Source organism: Artibeus jamaicensis, unplaced genomic scaffold, assembly GCF_021234435.1.
Source record: "Artibeus jamaicensis isolate MK-2021 breed Jamaican fruit bat unplaced genomic scaffold, CSHL_Jam_final contig_797, whole genome shotgun sequence".
NCBI classification, from domain to species: Eukaryota; Metazoa; Chordata; class Mammalia; order Chiroptera; family Phyllostomidae; genus Artibeus; species Artibeus jamaicensis.
This window is the reverse complement of record NW_026521977.1, coordinates 12,385,974-12,408,886: the sequence shown is the minus strand read 5'-3', so window position 1 is coordinate 12,408,886 and position 22,913 is coordinate 12,385,974.

The window sequence follows — 22,913 nt, the reverse complement described above, 5'->3', positions numbered from 1 at the left end:
TCAGAGACTACATATTTCAATGATAGTATATTCATATTAGGTTCTTTTTTGGAGTTTTAATTTTCCTTTTGAAATATCCTACCAATTTTCTTCTGAACTTTAAAAAATAGATGTAATAATTGATTCAAAGCCTTTGTTAGGTTATTTTCAATAACTGAGGAGTCAGTTGGACTGCTTCTATTTCTTTAGTAAGGTTACATTTTCTTACTTTATGCCACTTGTGGTAATTTTTAATTGTATTCAGAACATTGTATTTTAAAGAAACTTTTGGACACTAAATATATGTATGTGTGTATATATTTTTTTTTCATAGAGAGGGAAAACCCTTTCTTCTGACAGTTAGAACATGGGCTACTCTTTCTAATTTCTGCAGGAATTGAATTATTATGGGCTGTGTCACAGGTGCAATTTATTTTAAAGATTTTATTTTTCTATTTATTTATTTTAGAAAGGGGAAGGGAGGGAGAAAGAGAGGGAGAGAAACATCAACATGCGAGAAACATCAACATGCGGTTGCCTATCACACACCCTCTACTGGGGAACTGGTCTGCAGCCCAGACATGTGCCCTGACTGAGAATTGAACCACTGACCCTTTGGTTTGTGGGTTGGCATTCAATCCACGGACCACACCAGCCAGGGCAATTTTAACTGTGAGTATTCCAAACACAAATCACCCAACATTCCAGAAACGTCCCTCTTTCCTTTTTTTCCTATCTCCCTATCTTCCTTTTTCTGTGTTTCTTCTTTTCTTCCTTTCTTTTTTGCTTATGTTAAAGGTTTTATATTGGTTATAATATCAAACTTAGAGAAAACTTGTAAGAAAAGTATAAGGCTCTCTCATATACCTTTTAACTGAGTTCACCAAAGGTTTGTATTTGCTCATTTTTGTCCTCTCTCTCTTCCTCTCTTTCTCCCTTTCTGGAAAATGTATATCTTTATTCTATGCTTTCTTTCAGACAATTCTCAAACAATTTCTGAATAAATTAGAAACGTTGTGTCCCTTTATCCCTTAAAATGTACCTGTGTATATCCAGAGCAAAGCCATGTCTCACACTATACTGCATTTACCATTGACTTCACATTGATTAAACACTATTCTCTAATGCATAGATTTTGTCACTATATTTTTGCTGTCCAGGCTCTAATCTTATATCAAGTATTGTATGGTCACATTTTCATAATCCCCTTAAATCTGACTGGCTCGTCAGTCTTCCTTTGTCTTCCTCGACTTTGATATTTTTGAAAAATACAAGACAGTGGTTTTGTAGGATATTACTTCATTTAGGTTTGTCTAATGATTTCTCATGACAAGTGAAATGTTACATATTTGGGGGGCAGGGTAATAAAAAAAGATATGGCATCCTTTTTTAAGGAATCCTACCAGGAGGCCTATGGGTCTTTTTGTCTCAACATTAGCAGTTAATGTTGTTAAGAGGACATAAGTCAATTTGCTTCACTGTAAAGTTACCGTTTTCTCTTTGAAACTATACTAGTTGCAGTCTTCTGAGAACAAAGACAAGATTAGATGTTCAAGAGATCACTGGGAAAGTGATATTAAGAGACATGGAAAGAAAGTCAGAGAAGGCGGGGAGAGGCAGGAAGGGGAAGGACACACAGCTGGGTAGAAAGACTCTCAGCTGCAGCACAGTCCAAGAAAGGTCCACCAAGCCAATGGAGGGACCCAGGGTGGGGTGGCGGGTCCTGTAACCAAAGCAAGCCTTAGAGGTCTCCGAGTTTCGGGGATGCATAGTTTATTGCTGTGTGGAGCTGTCCTGTGCAACATGCACGTTTAACAGCATACTCGACCTCTACCCACTAGATGTCACTAACAGCCTCCTAGTTGTGACAATAAAAAAATGTCTCTAGACATCACCAAACGTCACCTGGAGGTACAAATGCTTTTGGTTGAGAAATACTATTTTACATACATACACCTTCTTCTGTCCTCTGCTGAGTGTTAGTATATCTGAAGTCCCCCCTTGCACACACATGATTTCCCTTTAAGTTGTCTTTTCTTCTAGGATGAGGTATGATTTAGCTTAAAACTCACCCCCTCTCCATTCTGTGTAAAGTTTCTCCACAGCAAGTGTGTCCTCTGGTGACTAAAAAAGAGTAACTTCAACCCAAAGCCCTCCTCATGCTTACTGTAAACAAGGCTTTCCCTCTAAGTATGTTCTCTGATGTGTGTTGAAGGTCGCCTTGTCACTGAAAACCCCACTCCCACTCCCTACGCACATACGGCTTCTCTGTGAAATGTGTCCTCGGGTGTCTTGTGAGGGCTGACTTCTAGCTAAAGCCTGATTCACAAAGGGCGTTTCTCTTGCGTGGGTCATCCTGTGCCTGACTAGATTTGCTTTCTGGCTACAGCCTTGCCCATGCCCAAGGCAAATCTAAGCCTTCTCCCCAGAGTGTGTCTCTGGTGACTGACAAGGTATGATGTTTATCGAAAGCCTTGTTCACATTCCCTGCACACAAAAGTCTTCTATCCTGAATATGTCCTCTGATATACAAGGAAAGTTGACTTTTGTCTAAAGCCTGGCTCATATTCTTTGCACGTGAAAGGCTTCTGTGTCGAATGTGTCCTCTGCTGTGTAATGAGAGATGACTTAGCACTAAACCCTCATCCGCATTCTGCAGACATATAGTGATTTTCCCCGGAGTGTGTCCTCTGGTGTGTGGTAAGTTTTGACTCATCTCTAAAGCCTGGCCCGCATTCCCAGAATGCATCCTCTTGGGTTTAATGAGGTATGACTTCTGACTAAAGCTATGGACACATTCATTGCACAAATGAGGGTTGTCCCCTGAATGAATCCTCTGGTGTTTGCTGAGAATTGATTTATCTCTAAAAAGCCTCCCACAGTCCCTGCATATATAAGGCTTCTCCCATGAGTGAGTTTTGTGGTGTGTGATAAACTGTGACTTATCCTGAAAGAAAAGCCTTCTCCCCTGAGTGTGTCCTGAGGAGTCTGATAAGAATTGACTCTGGCTAAAGCTTCACTCACATTCCTCACATGTGAAAAGCTTCCCCACAGTGTACCGTCTTGTGCGTGACTAGGTTCGAATCCTGAATAAAAGCATGCCCACACTCTGTGCAGACATAAGGCTTCTCCCCCGTGTGTGATCTCTTGTGTGTGATGAGAGCTGACTTATAGCTAAAGGATCAGCCACACTCACTAAAAAAATAAGACTTTCCCACTGGGTGGGGGTAGGTTGGAATGGGAGTAAAAGACAGATAACTGTACTTGAACAACAATTAAATAAATAAATTTTAAAAAATAATAAGACTTTCCTTCTGAGTGGGTCGTCTGATGAATGCAGGGGGCTTACTTCTGGTTAAAGTCAACCTTACAGTTTCTGCAACTGACTACTTCAAATCCTGAGATTTCTACCGACTTTAATACTTTGTCTGTTTCTAAAGGGCTTGCCTTCTCATCTGAGCTGAACTTTTTTCCCACCACTGTTTGGTCTTTCCTCAAGCTTATTAGATGTCCTTCAGGTGATCTGGAGAAAGTTCTTGAATTAATTCTATCCCTCATCTTCCCAAAAGGATTTGGATCCCCCTTTTCTATCTTCACCTTCCACACTGTCATGCCAGAAGCTTTCATGAGAGAGAGAGAGAGTGGTTGCCGCTGCTGCTTTGGATACGTCAGGCAGAGATACACTACTGGGGTGTCCCTGAACACAAGCCGGGGCAGCTTGGAAATTGGTGATCATACAGCACATGTTGACATAAGTGCCTACTGCACAAGGGCAGAGAGGAGGATGAATAAGGTGGAATTTCTGGCTGTGGATCTGCCAAACAACAGCCTGGCAAATGTTCTTCCTCCTTGTTCTGGGGCTCTTTCCCCTGCTCTGGCCAAATGACAAATGTTGGTTTAGAAATTGGAGTTCCCAATGACACCAGGTTGCTGTAATTTTCCAGCATCACATCTTTGTATTGTGTCCTCTGAGAATAGCTCAACAGCCACCACTCTTCCTGAGTGAAGTCCATGGCCACATCTTCAATTGACACAAATACCTCTTCTCGCTCAGGAGTCCCACGGCCATTTCTCAGATTTCCTGAATGGTCTCCTTAGAGAAAGGTGAGTTCTTATCCTTGTGATGCCTTGACTCCTGCACTAGAGTGGCCCCTGGGGTTGAGTCCACACCTGTGTAGCTCCCAGATATGGCGGCTTGTCTGTAACAGAGGGACTGATGCTGGTAGAGACATAGTTGCAATGCCTGTCCTATGGCAGGTACTACAACTATAAGGACAGACAAGTTAGAGGCAGCCTACCATATCACCTTTCTTTTAGAAATTATATCACCTTAACTTTTACATTCAGGCTATGATCTATTTCAAATTCATTTTTGTGCTTGGTGTGTGATACAGTTAAGTTCATTTTTTTCCATACGAATATCAAGTTTTTGTATGGAAACTTTTATCAAAGTTTCTTAAAGAGAGTTTTACTTCCCCTTTGAATTACATTGGCACTTTTGTTGAGATCAGTGGGTTGTATATGTATTGGGTCTATCTCTTTACAATGTTGTCTGTTCTTTCCTACTAGCTTTTCATGGTGTCTGCCTTTGAGCTGGAAGGCTTAGCTGATGTTTCAGATAGGTTGGCTTCACTACTGGTTTCAAATTCTACAAAGTTCTGGAATCCAATCATTTGGAAAATGCCCTAGACTAGGTTACGTCTCTTTACTTACCAGGACCTGATCCCTGTTTCTCAAGTAAACCTGAGAGTGGGATGGGAGCAAGGCATGACTGGGTAGCTGAGTTGGGATTCTTTTCCTCTATATTCCTTTCTACCAGCCAGCCCTCCCTGTCCTCAGTCCTGGCATGACAGTCTGAATCCAAACCCAGAAACGGCCCCAGATGGAAGAGCTGCTGGTCTCTCCTCCTCTCTGAAGGCTTAGCTTTTCTCTAGAATTCAGTCTATTTAGTTTCTTTAAATCCACTATTCTTCTCTACCTTCATAAAAGAGTATAATTTTTATTTTATTTTGTCAATTTTACTTATTCTCCCCATAGGAAAAGTTTTTTTTCAGTTCTTTTATATTCTAACTAGCAGCAGAAGCATTTCTGATGGAAGAAGGAAATGAATGCCAAGTTCATGAACATAAACCTTGTATTTTAAATCTTCTGTTTTACTAATTACTTTCCCTTCTCTTTGTCAAATATTGGTTAGTTTTTGTCTTCAGCCATTAAAATATACTCATAAATCTTTGCAAGTATCTAATCTTCATTCTAGAATAAAATGGCAAAAGTTTACCTTCTTTTCATAAACAGGGAAAAAAAGAGAACAATACAGGCCTATATGAGTCAAAAGAACAGGAAGCACCTTAGCAATTTTTCTAATTTTTATTCCATCATTGAAAATGTTGTCCAGAAAGGCTTTCTCAGTGGCCCTTGAGAAAACCTTATTCAGCAGAGACTGAGGAACACAAAGTTTATTTCTCAATTTAAAAGAAGCAGGATATATATACCATTTAAATAGAAAAGAGAGTGGTGAATAGAAAACAATACAGATTGTAGAATTAATATACATTTTTATTAGTAAGCCAGAGAAATCATCCCTGTTAGTTTAAGTGTTACAGTGAGAGTTAAAACAATGATTCAAGAAGCTAACAGCTTATAACACTTAATTTGTACCTGCCACATTCCTGATTTCACAGGTAAGCCTCGGTCATGGATTCTAGCTGATAATAACATTTAGACAATTCCAGTCAAACATGGCTTTATTGAATGTACACATTGTTTAAAACAGGGTTTTTTAAAAGATAGTATTCACTGCAGTGCTCCTAGCACATTTCAAGGCATAAAATTCAAATGAATAAACAATCTGAAGAAAGAAAAGAGTCTCCTTGAAGGCTTTGCCTGTTGTTTTTTTGTTTTTGTTTATTGGGTATGTTTTTGTTTCTGTTTTTTGCTTACATACCCATGGCTACAGTCTCTTTGCAATGATTCAGCATTCAGACCACATGGGTTGGCTGGAGGAGGGGTAGCATATACAAGTGACAGCACTGTTCACACAGCAGGGCTGAGTAAATGTAATAATAGTAACATAATAATAGAAATGCCTTTATGTTTCACATTGGGGTCAGCTGGTAGGCATTAGTAATATCAAATACAGGAGATGATTCAAGAATCTAAATGCCAAGTCAAGAATCCTTTATGGGTAATATGAAATAATAAAATGTATATTCTCAGCATTCAATCTTCATAGAATCAATAAAAGTTCAGCCTAATGCAAGATGATTGGCAAAATACCACTGTTGCTCAAGGTACAAGCAAGAGAAGGAGATTATAGAGAATTCTGTAATCCAACAAGTTTGAGAATCATTTGGCTAATTCATCTCATACATATTACTTTATTAATAATTTATACACTCTAATGTTCATAGCAGCATAATTTACAATAGCCAAAGTGCCCATCAGTAAATGAATGAATCAAAAAACTGTGATACATTTACATAATCAAATACTATACCACAGAAAGAAAGAAGGAGCTCCTACCCTTCATGACACAGCATGGATGGAACTGGAGGGCATTATGCTGAGTGAAATCAGCCAGGCAGTGAAAGACAAGTACCATACGATCTCACCTAAAGTAGAACCTAATCGACAAAATAAACAAGGCAGTAAAATGGAATCAGAGACTTGGAAATAAAGAACAAACTGACAGTGAGCAGATGTGTGGGGAAGGGAGATAATGAGATAAAGCAGGGGAAGGAGCAAGCCAAAGAACACAAATAGAGGACTCATGGGCACACGCAATGCGGAGGGTTGACTGTGGGAGTGGGAGGGGCAAGTTAGGGGAGAGCAATGGGGAAAAAGGTGGGACAACTATAACTGAACAATGATAAAAAAGTGTAACTCTGGAAAGTAATAACAATGTCCATATGCAAAACAATAGCCTGGATTACAATAATTGGTTTTGTTTCTAAGTATAAATAAATAAATAATTGAATTATAATTTTTTAAAAATCTTCTCAGATACTTTAATACTCCTAGATAGGAGTATTGTCAAACTCCAAGATAGGAACATGAGATGTCAGACTCCAAGATAGGAACATGAGATGTAGTGTTTTAAAAATTTATTTGACTAAGAAACTCTTTTCCTTAGAATATCTTCTAGGATAATTACACTGGAGAAAAAAAGAACATGCTTCACAAAATCTGGCCTAATTTTAATTATCCTTATGATTTTCTTTCAAAGATGTGAAAAATCTTGAATTTATTTTGTCTAAACACAAAATAAATATGCCCCCCAAAAGCTTTATTGCATTTACAGGTCTTTCAAAATTTTAATGGTAATTAAAACATTTATTTGATAAGAAGTAACCAGAAGAACTCCAGATACAGGGAGAAAAGTGTATAGTAAAACATTCACAAGAGACTGGTTTTTGTTTCTGGTTAGTGCATAGGAGGTAAGAAGGGAAGTTATTAAATGGTGTCATTTTCCCCATATTTCATAAGTGAAACATGCTTTCTGCCCCTGTTAGAATGTTTTGTGGTAGTGTTGTTATCTGTGTTATCGATATAGATGTGTGTGTGTGTGTGTGTGTTGTGATAAGTTTTAGAAACTTCGATGACTCTAAGCAGTGAGTTCAACAAGGGAAAAGGTTATAAATTCTGTTTCCATATAACATATAACTTCATCTGCCTATAACAAAGAAGAGCTTCAAACTAAACAGCATTTACATTGCTTCATCTAGCACCTTTTCAAATTAATAGATTTTGCATTCTACAGTTTGTCACATAATTTACTATGACATATAACTCAATAAACATTTAACAAGTATCTAATATGGTCAGGAAATAGCCTAAGTGTTAAGGAATCTTCTATTACCACTGCCCATTTATCAAGGACCTCAAAAAATTGGAGCACAATTTACTTCTCATACAAGAGTAGTTTGAGTTTAGTATCTTCAATTAAGAGACCTAAACAACTGTGAAAAAGCTACTACTGCAAAAGCACTTAGTTTACTGAGGGCTCTCTACTTGATCAAGAGAAATTAAGGCATTTATTCACCTTTAACCACCTAGAAAGCAATATATCAGAGGATTAATTACCGAATGGATAGAGACTTTGGTTTTCTTTCTAGGTAGACAATAATGGATGAGAATCAATCTCAGCACAAGGGTAAAGAGCAGCTTACATATATTCCAGGTACGGAAGGACAGATGGATGTCACGACAGAATTTCAGCTACAGGCTGGAGTGGTGAGTGGTGAGGCTGGGAATAAAGACAAGACCATGTGAGAGATGAGGGTATGGGTGGAGGTGGAAGTAGGTTAAGGAAGATCAAATTGCAAATGAGTAAAAGTAAGAGAAAATGGAAGTAAAGAGTGAAGTTATGGTTCAGTTCTAAAAATAGTGCATCAGCAAAGAAATGAAGTTTAATGATATTTAAGAATGAGTCAGAGGGATTCGGGACAAAGATCCTTGCAAAATGAATACATGGTACTTTCTTTGTGAAATCTTCTATATAAAGTAATATTATAGATATACATGTACATATTAAAATGTGTGTACAACACATATATTTGTGTCTATGTTTATGCACTAAAGGTAGATTCTATCATTTTCCCCATCTGAGATATAATAAACTGAATCATGGTGAGGTTAAGTCACATCATAGTCCCAGAGCTAAAGACAAAGCTAAGGATTTAAACAAAGCAATCTAGTTACAGCACCAGAGCCCTCATCAAATGATGTACTATTTTTCTTAACATAGCCCCTCCAAAATGGGTCTAGATCACTATGTAAAAGAAACTGAGCTCATAAGCAGAGCTGGTAATAAGTGGACAAAGTAAGCCATTTCCTAATGACTTGGTAAGAAATGACAGCTTGTTTGATTTTGCCTTTGTGTGAATTTTCAACTGATATAGTAATGGCCTTGATTCTGCAAGAATAAATGGTCTATACAGAGTGAGTGCCTTCCGAGGAGGTTTGCTTACATTTTATTCTGCTTGTTGTAAAGGAAAGCTAGCAAACGACAATGGAAGATGACCAAGAGTTGGCCTCCGAGGACTTTCTGAAAGCACACTCAGCACCGTCCTTTAAGCCATTGTGGCCCGATGGCCCCTCAATCAAAACAGAGAAATGGCTGCATGTGGTCAACATTCTCAAATGTTCTCATCTCCCCACCACATCTCACCTATAAATCTATGGGAAGGATTTGGTCTAGTTGTACATATTCCTTTTCTATTTCTTCGTGATTGATGAAACACATAGTCTTTATATTACTATCTTGTAAATTGACTAATAAGTAAATGATACGAAACCTAAGAAAATGTACAAATCCTACTATAGCAGCAGAGTCAAGGACAGAACACTGAATTCATAGATTATCAATCTCTTGCTTGAGTCAGAAAGCACATTTTTGCTGAAACTATATTATATATGTTATTCTTGAATTTAATATGAAACACGGTGGCAACCACATATACATTTTGAGTACCATTAGCAAAATTTCAGAAGAAGGCATGAGGAAACATGTATTGAGTCCCTGTTAGTTATAAGAGTATAATAAACTTTTAGGAGTAAAACAGATTTTTAAAATCTACGTCAGGGGAAAAATCAGATTGATTAAAAATTGAAAAACAATTTTGGTTCTGTATTTCTAATTTTTGAAAATTCTAAAGTTAAAAGTTTATAATAAAATGTTAGCTATATCTCCATGTGTACTATAGCTTTAGTTTATTTATAATTTCATCTCTCCAATCTGTCCCCTTACAGAAAACAAACTCAGGATTAAAGTGAGCAAAAATCACTTTATTGATAATTATGTGGTCTGCTAGCCTCAGTCTTTTTTGGAAAAATCTCTGAAAACATGCCTTTAAAACTTCCAAATAGTCATTAATTAGAGTCTGTGAGACAACCAACATTTTATGTTAGCAAGAATCTTAATGATAGTACATGAGTATTTTATATGTGCTACAGAAACACAAAATGTACTCTCCCTGAATCAAAGGTATTAAAGATAAAAGGGCTTCACTTGGTAGAACGCAGTTCTAGCACAGTTCACAGAGGATGGGAGTGAGTCATGACTCTGCCCCACTGCTAAGCTTCTGGCTACTATGTGGTCAACTCACTTCATCTCTCTGCACATCAGTTCTTCATCAATGAAATGGAGAAGATACTGTACATCATAGCAGTACAGTATTGTGCACTTGAAAATATTTTAACTATTCTCACCACGAACAACACCAAAAAAGAACAACAAAAACAACACGCAAGAAAGCCATAGAAGAGCACATAAAGAAAATTGGGGAGGTGATGGATATGTTTAATGCCTTTGTCTCAGGTGTATGCTTATGTCCAAACTTATCGATTTGTTATGTGAAGTGTTTTGGGTCAATTATACTTCAATACAGCTTTATAAAAGAAAGAAGAAAAAGCGAAGAATATTTCAATTTCATAATATTGCTTCTTAGAAAGACAAAATAAAGAAATGAATATAATAAATGCCCAGTAAAGATTACTAATATTCTTTTGTTGTCATTCTTAGTATTATTTGTGAATCTCTTACCACTTTTATGAAATCCGTGGTTTAAAAATTACAAAACATAAGTCCACTTGGATTAAAAAAACCTTTCTGGAGAAATTAAATAACTTTTCTAAGGTTATTTTCCAGAGCCCATGCACTTAATCCTTAATTCCTCTCAAGTATTTTTAATGACCCCAAGATACTGCAAGAAACTTCATGCACAAATAAAAATAAAATAAACTGGAGTATTAGAGCATTATGTTAGTGTTAAGTACATTAAGTTGCCTTTCTTTGGAAATGAGCAGGAAAGTCTTTCAAATTTAGCCAAAGTAAGTGGACTAAGTTTGGTATTTTCTTACGTTCCTTCTTAGCCATCCCACCCTATCAGATGTATCTTTTTTCTTGAAGATTTCTCTTAGTTCCTGCTTGTAAGTTACAGTACCTGATTCCCCTTACAGCCACTTCCACACCAGGATAGACTATGATTTTAACTGTTACCAGTTAGGGCTTTAATAGTTGACTTAGAAATAGCAACCAACACAGAGACATAACTACCAATGTGAGTCCCAGGCCAAAATGTATTGAGGTCTTTTTCTCAGAAACAGCACCTCATTTTTTTCTCAACCCTGTAGTTCTAATAAAGTTCTCTGACTATGCCTTGCTGAAAGTCTGTATTACTCCAAAAGACCAAATACAAAATACAGATAAGCTGAAAGAACAAGAAGACAGCCCAAATTCTTCCCACCTGGAAATACCCGTTGTTAACCCCTTGGTGCATTGCTTTTGAGATCCTTTGATTTAAAATACGAGACTCTGAGGCAGCAGTCCCCAACTTTTTGGCACCAGGCACCAGATTCGTAGAAGACCATTTTTTCATGGACCGAGGTGGGATAAGGGGTGGGTACGGTTTCAGGATGATTCAAGTGCCTCACATTCAAGCTCACCTCCCACTGTGCAGCCCAGTTCCCAACAGGACTGGACCCATCCCAGCCCCCATCCTGAGGTTAGGGACCCCTGCTCTGGGGCATGACAGCTCTTCATACATTCAAATACACTTATTAGAGCTTTTTTTTCTCTAAGACAACTTAAAAAGTAAAACAAAAACACTCTTTCTTCTTAGCCTTAAATAGAGCCATCCAAATACCTGGATGTCAGAGTTCCATTATCACTCTGACAGTAAAAGGAATAAGAAAAGTTTTTTGTCCTACAACAATAACAACAGCAAACTAGTGAAGGAAGGTTTTGTATTCCCATCTCTCATAACTGAAGCGTAAGCCAGGAGCTCAAAAACGAAGCATGTTAAAAGAGCTTAGAGTATTGACATATATTTAAAATTGGGCACTATGTAATTGTTTGACACGTAACTTTTGGGTAAAAGTGTAGCCAAATGGAGGAGATTATTATTATATTATAGTCAGTAAAGTGGATTAGTTAAAAGATGTTATCAATGGAAGGGATTCTAGAAAAAAAACGACAATAAAAATTCCTAACAAATATTTTGTCATTCCTCATTTGCAAGATATAATAAATTAATTAATTTTTTCTAATGAACATTATTAAATAAAAACAAGTTGGAATAAAATAATGTAAGATGGTATGAAAGTGAAATTAGAGAGGCTCATTAAATCTGTACATCTTCCAAAGATATACCATATTGAATAATTCATTATCTGTTTAATACATTTACATACCTTTAAACAATATGCAGCTTGTTTTTATCACTGGCTTTCCATTTTTCATTTTGATAGAAAAAGATTATATATATTTTTCATCTGCAAGATTCCAAAAATTTAAACACAAAATGATTAACATTGAGTTCTTGCTAATTAAATCAGTAGAGGAGGTTTGGCCGACACTATGCTACCTACTCAAATTAAGAGTGTCTCATTGCATTAAACACAGTGCATTTGTCACAGATAAGCTCTCAGCCTATTTATTTGATATGACAGTTAACACATAAGGAAAATGAATTTTCCCAGTATTGTAGGCAACAGATGCACAGCTGTGCTGCTTCTAATTAACTGACCTAGAAAATTTGAAGCAAATAGAGGATATAAACACTATTGTCCTTAAACTGAACAAGAATATAATAAAACTTAAAATAGATTTCATTTCAATAAGTTGACTAGTCTTACCATTAAACTAAATAGAAGGAAGAATTGTCATGATGTGTGCAAAAACATATGGAAGCTGTATTAGAAAGTTATTAAACATCAGGGATATATGGCAGCTTAAATCATAAAATAGACATAAATTGAAATAACTAGGTTATGCTGTGCTCTTTAAAAGATTTAATCTGCATTGTATTTTTCCATTACCATTTAGTTCCTTTATGTCCCCCTCCCCCCAGCAATCACCACCCTGTTGTCCATGTTGGTAAGTCCTTTTTTCTTTTTGCTTAATCCCCCCCCCAAGCCCTATCCACCTCCCACTCCCCCTCCAGGAGCTGTCAGCTTGCTATGTATGAGTCTGTCTCTATTTTGCTTGATAGTTCAGTTTGGTCATTAGATTCCACACATGAGTGAAATTCTATCACATTTATTTTTCTCTGCCTGGCTTATTTCACTTAATGTAATGTTCTCCAGGTCCACCCATGCTGTCCAAAGGGTAAAATATTCTTTTTTATGGCCAAGTAGTATTCCATTATGTAAATGTACCATGTTTTTTTATCCATTCATCCACTGATGGATACTAGGGCTGTTCCCAAATCTTGGCTATGTTAAGTAGCACTGCAATGAAACACAGAAATGATTATATTCTTTCAGCTCAGTGTTTTGGGTTTCTTCAGATAAATTCCCAGAATTGGAATTGCCAGGTCAAAAGGCAGTTCCATTTTTAGTTTTCTGAGTAAATTCCACAGTGTTTTCCACAGTGTCTTCCTTAGTCTGTATTTCCACCAACAGTTCAAAGGGTTCCTCTTTTTCCACATTCTCACCAGCGCTTGTTGTTTGTTGCTTTATTGATGATAGCCATTCTGTCAGGTGTGAGGTGATATCTCATCGTGATTTTAATTTGCATTTCTCTGATGATTAGTGACACTGAGAATCTTTCATGCATCTCTTGCCCATCACTATGTTGTCTTTGGAGAAAACTGAGTCATATTCCATTGTGTATATGGACCACTACTTCTTTATCCAGTTATCTATTGATGGATAGTTAGGTTGCTTTCCTATTTTGGCTGTTGTAAATAATGCTGCAATAAAGATTTGGTTGCATATGTCATTTTGATTCGGTGTTTTGGGTTTCTTTGTATAAATACCCAGAATCAGAATTGCTGGATCCTTCTTTATCTCATGTTATAGCCTTGATTTTAAGATCCATTTTGTCTGATATGAGTATTGCTATCTCAGCTTCATTGTTTGTTTGTTTCCACCTTCATGAAATATCTTTTTCCATCACCTTACCTTCGGTCTGTGTGTCTTTCAATCTGAAATGACTCATAGACAACATATATGTAAGGGCATTCTTTCTTAACCATTTAGCCACTTATGCTTTTTGATTAGAGTATTAATTCACTTGTATTTAATATAATTATTGATAAATATGCATTTATTGCCATTTTATTATACATAATTTTGATCTTTTTACTCCTTCTTCATAAAGAAGACCCTTTAACCTTTCTTGTAATTCTGGTTTGGTGGTGATGAACTCCTTTAGCTTTTTGGGGGTGTTTGGCCTTTATCTGTCCTTTGACTTTAAATGATAACTTTGCTGGGTAGAGTAGTCTTTGCTGTAGGTTCTGGCTTTTCATCACTTTGAGTATTTCTTGCCAGTCCCTTTGGCATGAGAAGTTCCTGTTGAGATTCAGCTGACAATCGTACAGGAGTACCCTTGTAGGCAACTAATTGCTTTATTCTTGCTGCTTTTATACTCTCTCTTTGTCTTTAACCTTTTGCCATTTTAATGATGATGTGTCATGGTGTGGGCCTCAGGATTTATCTTGTTTGGGACTCTCTGTGTTTCCTGGACTTGTATGTCTTTTCTTTAACCAGTTAGGGAAGTCTTCAGTCATTGTTTCTTCAAATTGGTTTTCCATTCCTTGCTCTCTCCCTTGGTCTTCTGGTACCCTTAAGATTTGAATGTTGTTATGCTTAATGTTGTCCTGAAGGGACCTTTAGCTATCCTCATATAAATTCATTTTTCTTTTTGCTGTTCTGAAGGGTATTTTCTGCTACCTTGTCTTCCAAACCACTGATTCAGTTCTCTGCTTTATCTAACCTGTTGTTGACTCCTTCTGGTATATTCTTCATTTCAGTTATTGTATTCTTCATTCCTGACTGGTATCTGTTATAGTTGCTATGTCTTTTTTATGTTTTCAAGGTTCTCACTAAGTTCCTTGAGCATCACTATAACCAGAATTTTGAATTCTGTGTTTGGTCATTTGCTTGCCTCTATTTCTTTTCATTCTTTTTCTGAATATTTTCCATGCTCTTCCATTTAGGACATGTTTCTTTGTCTCCCATTTTGGCTACTTGCCTGTGTTCATTTCCATATATTTGGTAGATATTCTATGTCTCCCAGTCTTCACAGGGTGGCCTTATATAGTAGGTATCCTATAATGGCCAGTAAGGCAGCCTCTTCAGGAACCAAACCTGGGCATTCCAGGTTAGCTTCCCATGTGTGCATCCTTCCCATGTGCATCCCATCTTGTAGTTGAACCATGATCACTGATGGCACATTCATGAGAGAAATTGACCTCCAGGCTGATCAGCTACAGGGACTGGCTGTGACTATAGTGGAGGAGCTGCTATACAGGGGCTGACCCAATGGAACAGAACTTGCTTCTGCAAGGCACTGGTACCTTCCTTGAGTGTATCACTTGTGGATGAGATTAAATAGTGTTATGGCATGGCCTGAAGCTGGCCATGGGGTGCACCAGCTTTGGGGACTCCTGGGAGGTACAGGCCAAAGTCAGTCATTGCCTGTGTCCTGCCCAGGGCCACCTGACATGAGCTTTAAATGATACAAAACAATCTTCAGATAGCTGCTATTTGTGGTGGGCTTGGAAGTGCACCAGAAAAGCCAAGGGGCAAACCAAGTCTAGCTGTTGCTTGCTCTGGGTTTGGAGCCACTTAGCAAGTGGTAAGTGAATGGCAAGCCAAGGTCAGATGCTGTTTGTGAACCTTTGAGAGAATTAAGGAAAGTTCAGAGCATGGGCCAAGACAGGCCATTTGTTTGGTAAAACCACTGGAAGTGACTTGGGTGGGTCCACAAGTTGGGTGGGCTGGGGTTTCAGGGAATCATCAGGGCAGGAAAATGTTCGCCAGTTTGATGGAAACTGAGTTATAGTACCTACCTGTTCCTTTGGGGTGAGGGCCCAGAAAAGGATTGCCAGCACTGCCAGCAATTCTGTCTGGGAGAATGCTGCCCTTCCATCCAGGCAATTCAGTTTCTCCTTACTTGTCCCTGGCACCTTTCCAGCTGCCATGCCAGTGCTGGGCTCAGAGCAAGTAAATCCATGTGTGGGCTCTTTAACAGGAATGCCCGGGACTCCACCAGCCCTTGATCTCACTCAAGAAAATCACTGCTGGTTTTCACAGCCATCCATTGTAGGGATTGCTCTTCCTGGTGCTGTAACTCTTTCTGGGGAACCTGCTGTGAGGCTGGGACACAAGAGGGACCTCTACAGTCAACATATCTTTCCTTATTTTTAACCATCTCCTGTGGTTGTGGGACTTGCTGATTCCACGTCTCCACTCTTCTTATCGGTCCCAATTTGGTTTCTTTGGTCTATCCTTATTTATAGGAATTCTGTTCAGCTAGATTTCAGGTGGTTTCAAATGATGGTTGTTCTGTAGTTTAGTTGTAGCTTTGATGTGGTTGTGGGAGGAGGTGAGTACAGCATTTACCTACTCTGCTATCTTGACCAGAAACCAAAAACGAATTAGTTTTGGAATTAACCACATTCATTATTTTTTATATTGTTAAACACTGTAATTAATTTTCTAAAATTCTTATCCTACACCAGTTCTTTAAAAATAAGAGATTTTCTTGTTAATGTCTCTGTAGTTTGGATATATTACCCCAACTTAATTCCACATGGCTTTTATTTGCCACTTAGTATATGCCATCAATATATCATGTAAATGTCTTGATTTTCAAGCAAAGGCCAGATAATCCTCAATGTACCTGTAATGATTTAACACCACCATGATTTAGGGTTTGATCAAAGTCAGGCAATACTAATTTGCAGGGCAAAGGAATTAAATGCTAAGAAACTAGAAGCAATTTGAGCATGTTAATAATTGTGCTTCTATAATTTTGCAGAAATATGCTTCTATGCCCTATAAAAATGGAAGATGAAAATATAATTAATCAACATTGCTATGTTGCATCTTATACCTGCAAAGCATATTTTTCTCTTTCTGGATATTTCAAAATCTTTGACAGTTAAACTAGCTCTGTTAAGTAAGTTTGGCTTAGAAAATAGAAAGTACATTTATAAGATTTTAATTATTAGAATAAATTAGTGCTGTTTAACTTTTTTATTCTTTTTAGCCAAATGCAACTGCTAATTAATTCCTTAGGTCTATCTTCATGGTATTAAGCCCAATCTGAATTTCAGCTCAAGACTGTAAAACTTTATTCATAAAATGAGCATGCCAAAAATTACTTAAATAAGTAAGAGAATCAAATAAGAACATAGAGGTAAAGGTCTAATCACAATGTTTGCTACAGAATTTACAGTCAATGGATCACAATAATAATTGTTATGGGCTATTTGAGAGGCAGTCTTTTCATTTATTTATTTTTTGTTAGTATGTCCACTTGCTATGTTATATCTGAGGAACAAATCAGGCACTCACTTATTTAATGACTCCATTTTAAATTAAGTATAATTATGCAGCTGCACATGTCTTTCCATTCTTAAATCTAACACTATAAATAAGCACTAATTATAGAAATTATGCCTTTATTTTGCTGGACACAATGACAGGCACATATACAGCATTACTGTTAAAGGTTTTTTAAAAAAATCTTTATCTGAATTTAGGCTTTTGAGAAATCCCAAATGCACCTTTCTGTTTATCTCAAAATACTGAAGAAAAAATGTGCATTAAAAGTGGATAAGCTGAAATTATCAGGAAAGTAAGAAAAAGAGATGAAGAAAAGAAGAAAAAGAAAAGAGAAAGGAAGAGAAGATAAGAAAAGAGTTTAAATTGAGTCTCCATGCCTTTTTCATGAATGGTTGGCTGTTTACACACTTTTGGAAGGCACAAATAGTATAAATTTAGACAGTATCTGAATTGCTTCTGATAAACAAGGAATTAACATGATAAATTTATTAATGATTTGAAGAGACTCTTTTAAGGAAACAAATCTGTGAAAATGAGAAAATAAAGGTTCAAAGTTTGAATTTCACATGTCACCACTTAAATTCTTTTTAAGGAACCCTGTTCTTCCCCCAAATCAATCATAACATACTCCATGCCCTTCATTATATAACATTTGCTTATCTCTCCAGATGTCACCATATACACACTTCATAAAATTTGCTATAAAGTTCGATATTTTATATAAAATTTGTATAAAAACAGGACTTTAGGTAGCACCTGAACTTTTCTTGTTGCCTCATTTCAATGGCTTCTTCACAAGTCATCCTATTATCTAGCATGTAGTCATCTCCTCTTATCTTCTAACTCCTGCTTATGTGTGAGCTTTTAGTGCAGGTATCCTTATTTCTGTGAAATCCTCTTGATTATAGGTTTGTTATTTAAACTAGAGGAGGCCAAATACAAATTGAGTTTCAGATAAACGATGCATAATTTTAACGTATGTAATATGTCCATGTAATTATATACGTATGTATACCAAAAAAACAAACTACCAACAATAATGTTGTTCATCTGAGATGCAAATTTAACTGGGTGTCCTATGCTTTTGTTGTTGTTGTTAAATCTGACAATTTTCCTCTCTTCTGTGTCATTACTGGCTAGGCCCCATCATCCCACTAGGTTATATGTCCATCTCTAGGGTTGCAGTAGGACCTTCTGCATAGACTTCTGGTCTGCTTCCCTCACTACACACATACCTTGAAGGCATGAATTGCCTCATTCCCTTCGTATCTTCAGCCCTTGCACAGTAAATCACACACAGTGGAAGCTTAACATTAATTCTTTCCCTTAGTGTGAGGCATATCATTTATAACACTAAACATCAACCTTTATCTACTGTGTATTAACACGGAATTTTTTTACTCTGTTTGAAGGAAAAGCTTTGAACTTTCCTCATGTATTTTTGAGGAGTGGAAAAATGCTGGGCCTACTACATGTTTTCTGGCCTGTTATTTTATTCTATTCTTCTGATATCAGGATTTCATCTTTAGGATCTAAGAGCAGCTTGAAATCAAAAGGTTTTTATTACTTGCTGGTAACTCAGCATGAAAAAAATGCTAGTTCATTTTAGAATAGACCTTTTTTACACCTATAGTGTCTATTCTGAAACTTATCTTTCCTAAGTTGTCAGAGGAAAAGACAAAGATCATGGTCAAGTTTAAATCCCTTGTTATTACATAAATCTTTTACGCTGGTTTTTTATTCATTTGTGAGGAAAGAGGTCTTTTCAGACAGCTAGCTTTACATGAACCGTTCCTGATTCCATTGTGACAATCAATTCTTGCTCCATTGTTCTCTAGTTAACAGTCATCTCCCAGGAGTTTATACTTCAGCACCACCAGCCAAAAATATATTTGGAATGAATAATTTTTTCAGTTTCAAATCCAGAAATAATTTTCTCATAAAGAGATTGATTTATTGTGAAATAATATAAAGTTACAAATCTATATATTTTGGTTTATGTTCTGGTCAACTAGAAAATTAAGACTTTTTCTTTGTTAGTTTTCTGTTATATTTACTCCTAGACATTTTATTTCTAGGCAATTATTATAAATTCTACACATACACAAACATTTGCCCTAAAGCAGACTATATGGCCATGTTCACATTAACATTGATTCTTCAGTATTGGACTAATTTCTTCATTTGTCAAAATTATCTTGAGTATTTTTCCTACTTTGCAAAATAATAGTAACTACTTCTAAATTAGTGTTATCATAAACCAATGGTCATTCGCTCAATGTCTTGTTAAAATCTTCCAAATAAAACTTGGCTTCTTAATATAATAGGTACACCAACCAAGGGTGCACTTATATAAACCTTTTATTTTAAAAGCAAACAACATGGTACATCATGAGAAACAGTGTGGGCCTTTTCTCAAGTCTAGGAAACACTTCGTGTGCAAATTCCTCAAGGGCCCTGTTTCTCCAGCTTGAACCACCAAGATCTATGCAAAGACATCTCTGTCTGGGGAGAGCTCAAGTCAAGTTTGTCAACCTGGTTAGGCCAATTGTAAATTATTAGTAAAGAAATTGTCCCAGAGGATCTCTAGGGGGTTTCTAATCTTAATCAGAACATCTTAAATTTAAATGTCCTTATCTTAACTGTCCTCTGTCAAGAGTCAAAAAATTAGACATCTAAGTATCCCAAAATCAAGGTTCAGCTTTCCCAGTCTAGATATAAAACAGCTATCTCCACAACATCCCATGCATGTTTTCTTTTACTAATGTTTAAAAACAAAAACAAAAAATAAAAACATGACTATAAAATAGAAACTTGGTCTTACGAATGAAAAAAAAAGTACTTAACATGTTTATTTAAAATCTCACTAATCAATGTCAGTCATTATTCATGCAATTCGATTTGACCTAACCATTATTAAAAAATGTGTTCCATTTTTTTTCTCAGCTGTGTAATTGATATTCTCTTTTGGTCAATGTCTTGGGTTTTTAGTATACTTGCAGCTGGCACAAATAAGAATTTTTTTCTTCTTTTTCTCACATTATAAACTCACCATTTTCTTCTATTTGAGTGAATTCCAAAGAAATACTGTCTCAATGATTAGTCATCAGTGTATAATAAAGAATGTTTTTCAGCTGCCCCAGTCAACTTGGAGCCTCCAGCCATGCTATCCCTATGCCACTGACTTGCATAGTTCACAATTACACTCTAGTAATTCTCAATAATAAGATGTTAATTAATCTATCACTCCTTTGCTCATTCATTCACTGAACCACAAATAACTGCTATACACATGTATACCCCTTGGCAACCACAGTGCTAGGTAATGCAGGAACAAGTGCAATAGGGTGCCTTCTCTCATGCATTTGTAGATTGAAAGAGAATACAAATGGGAAAACAGGAAATAATACAATATTTGGTAAGTGTTATAGTGGAATTTCTGATGGATTGAAGTGCCCAAGAGGTACCTGAGGTGGGGTGTCAGAGAAAATTTTCTGAAAAAGAATGTTAGCTACAACATAAACAGTAAAGAGCAATGAGGTAGGAAATGATAGGCTGGTGCTCTAGAGATATAGAACATTTCAGACAGATGAATCAGAAAGAGTTTAGCAGAAATACCGTATGCCTTGAGTGAGAGACTAAGGAAATGAGGGAATGAATGAGAATGAGAGAAAGAGGCAGAGAAAGAGTATAATGGATCGTTTATGTTTGTGTGACGTAAGCACGGGAGGGAGCTCTAAGAGAAGACCCTGAGGTGGTGAGATAAACATATCCTTACAGAGACTGGGAAACAATATTAAAAGTAGGGAGGAACATGACTTACCAAATCTGTCAGGAGAGGGATTTGGTAAAAACTCATAATTTCCTAGTCTTCCACAAGTCAGTCAGAAGAGAATGGGTAATGCAACATAAACATGTTTCTTCACATGAGCATGGTTTTCATCTTAACTCTTCCTGAGGAGTCTTTAAATTTCACATCCTCTTTGATGTGCTGACCATCTGTTTTAACCCCCATGAAATCTTCCATTGAAATAACTTAATAAATCTGTTTTCTCCTTTTTTTGAATCCATATGATTTTATTTCTCCTTTATTCTTGAGCTATATGCTTTTTTAAACTTATTGTCCCCTCTCACTAGACTAGCTTCTTGAAGACAGGTATTAGCCATTTTAGAATCCCCTATAATATGGTCATCCATGACTTACAAATTCAACAATACTGATTAATTAATCACAGGGGAAAATGTTAAAAAATGGAAGCTATGGTTTTTCATAAGACCTACACATCATAGCAGAATATTTCACCGAATATATAACCCTGTTTGGTATGGAGTGTTGGAAATTCACACATTTTTATTTTTTAATTATATCATTCTTTTTTTTTAGTTTAGCTGATGCTATTGAACTGTAATTTAGAATGCTTTTTTTTTCAGTCAAAAGAACACCACCCACCTTTGATTTAAAAACCAAAGGAATACTAACATGTACATGGATTAAACAGAAGGACGAACTCATAGAAAAGTGTTCATACACTCATATGTCATTTTAAACAGTGTTTTCTTCCCAGAAAGATAGACTAGCAAGTATCTGAATGCATTTAATCTAAATAATTCATTTTAAAATAATTTGAAAATGGTTGTCCGACATACTTTGGGAACACAAAAATATTGTTTTATTTTCTTTTTAGACAAACGTATTCCTTTAAATAATTATTATACCTTGCTGATTAGCAGAGACTGAATTTCTTTTCCCAGCAGCAAAAACCAAAACAAAAGCACATAGAATTCCAGTCTCTACGTACACTAAAATTGATAACTAATGATCTAATGGCAAACACACACACACACACAGGCTCCCAATGTGAATAGTGTATTTGTATCATTGGAGCTGAGAATGTATCACTGTACAAGAAAGTGTACTACATGTATGACTACTATATTGATTAGCATTGAAAGTACCAAGCCCTTTTCATGTATTATCCCATTTTTTTCTAACAACTATACAGAGTTTTATGCTCCTGCTATTTCAAGTTTGAAGACAAACAGGAAATGAATCTAAGACGGCTGAGATAAGTTGCTCAAGGACACAAAGCTGGAAAAGGGCCAAGCTAGAACGTGAACTCGTACCAGTGTGAATCTAAGTTCTGGCACAACCTTAGGCTCAACAACACAATGCTGTGAATGACGGCGCTAAGCCTAAGTCACTTTACCACAAAACCCTTTTTTAAAATTAAATCACATTTTTACAAAATCGAAATCCAATCAGATTGGCATTCATTCCAAATAATTGTGGCTTCTTTGGTGCTTTTCCACCAAAGTTGTGTCAGTTATGAAAGTTGTGTTAAGTATAAAGTCAGAAACATCGGGCCTGTGACTTTGTTCAACCAGAAGTTGTTTTGCTTTTGTTTCTTGTTGTGAGCAAATTTATACATGATATGCTCTACACACCTGAAAAGACCTTAAAGGATCTAATTTAGGTCAAAAGATGATCTAATTAATAGTGAGGGGGAATTTACTATCTGACAAAGCCTACAGTGTTCATATCTGGGTAGCACAAAAGTCCTGCCTCTCATTGAGCACAAACCCTGCTCCTTACTGCCTGCCATTTGATCTTGATCATACGATCATGAAACGAGAGA